Source organism: Belonocnema kinseyi, chromosome 2 (assembly GCF_010883055.1).
Source record: "Belonocnema kinseyi isolate 2016_QV_RU_SX_M_011 chromosome 2, B_treatae_v1, whole genome shotgun sequence".
NCBI classification, from domain to species: Eukaryota; Metazoa; Arthropoda; class Insecta; order Hymenoptera; family Cynipidae; genus Belonocnema; species Belonocnema kinseyi.
Genome location: NC_046658.1, coordinates 31243957 through 31245310, shown reverse-complemented (window position 1 = coordinate 31245310; position 1354 = coordinate 31243957).

The window sequence follows — 1354 nt, the reverse complement described above, 5'->3', positions numbered from 1 at the left end:
AGAAATAAAAATAGGATTAGAGTGCACAAATAATAATGAAGTTAGTAAAGGGGGGAATAGAAGTGAGTGGGATGAGGACTGCAAAGAGAAAAAAAGGAGGTCGGAAAGGAATTGAGAAAATGGAGAAAAGAAAAAAGTAATGGGGAAGAATATAGGCAAAAAATGAAAGAGTATACTGAATTGTGTTATCAAAAGAAAGAGGAAGAGAATAAAAGGTTTGAGGAAGAGGCGGAGAAGGCTAGGACGGAAGAAGAGGTATGGAAGGTAGTAAATAGAGAAAGAAAAAGAAGAAGAAGAAAAAGAGTAAACCAAGATATTGAAATGATGGAATGGAAGAAATATTTTTTGGGTTAGCTAGGAGGAGTAGAGAGAAAAGTTGTAAAGGGAGGAAAATATGGTAGAGGAAGAGACGAGGAAGAGGAAATTTCAAGGGAAGAAATAGTTAAAACTTTAGGAATAATGAAGGATGAAAAGGCACCTGGTATAGAAGAGATCCCAAATGAAGTATGGAAATATGGAGAGGAGGAATTAGAGGAATGGGCATGGATAATGTGTAATAGTGTATGGAGAGGAGAGGGGTGGCCAGAGTTATGGAAAGAAGGAGTAGTTATACCAATAGTAAAGAAAGGCAAGGGAGAGGAGGTTAAAGACTATAGGGGGGGTGACGTCGATGCCAACACTGTACAAAGTATATGTAACTATTTTGTCTGAGAGATTGAAGATAGAAGTAGAAGAAAAAAAGATCGAGTCACAGAATCAGACAGGGTTTAGAAAAGAAATGGGGGTAATGGACAACATATATGTTCTGAACTATCCAGTAAATAAGAGAATTAAAAGGGAAAAAGGGGCAATGAGAGCAATGTTCGTGAACTTAAAGGCGGCGTTTGACTCATTAGACCGAGGCGAAATAGACAAAGTTATTGTAAAGAATGGGATAAGAGAGGGATTAATAAAGAGAGTATCAGAAATTTTTAGGGAGACAAGAAGCAGGGTAAAGGTAGGAGAGCAAGTAGGAGATAGTTTCTGGTTGGTGAGAGGTGTGCGACAACGATGTCCTTTGAGTCCACTTTTATTTAATTTATTAATATCAGACTTGGAAGAAGAAATGAGGAGAAAGGGTTGGGGAGGAGTTAGGATAGGGAAGGAAAAGATATATACACTGGCATACACAGGCGTTATAGTGTTGATGGCAGAGGATGAAGAAGAGATGGCGGGATTAATTACAGGATTAGAGAAATACTTAGATGGGAATAAGCTGAATGTAAATGTAGAAAAGACAAAGATAATGAGGTTTAGAAAAGGAGGAGGAAGGAAGAAAGAATGGACAGGGAGATGGAAAGGAATAAAGTTAGAA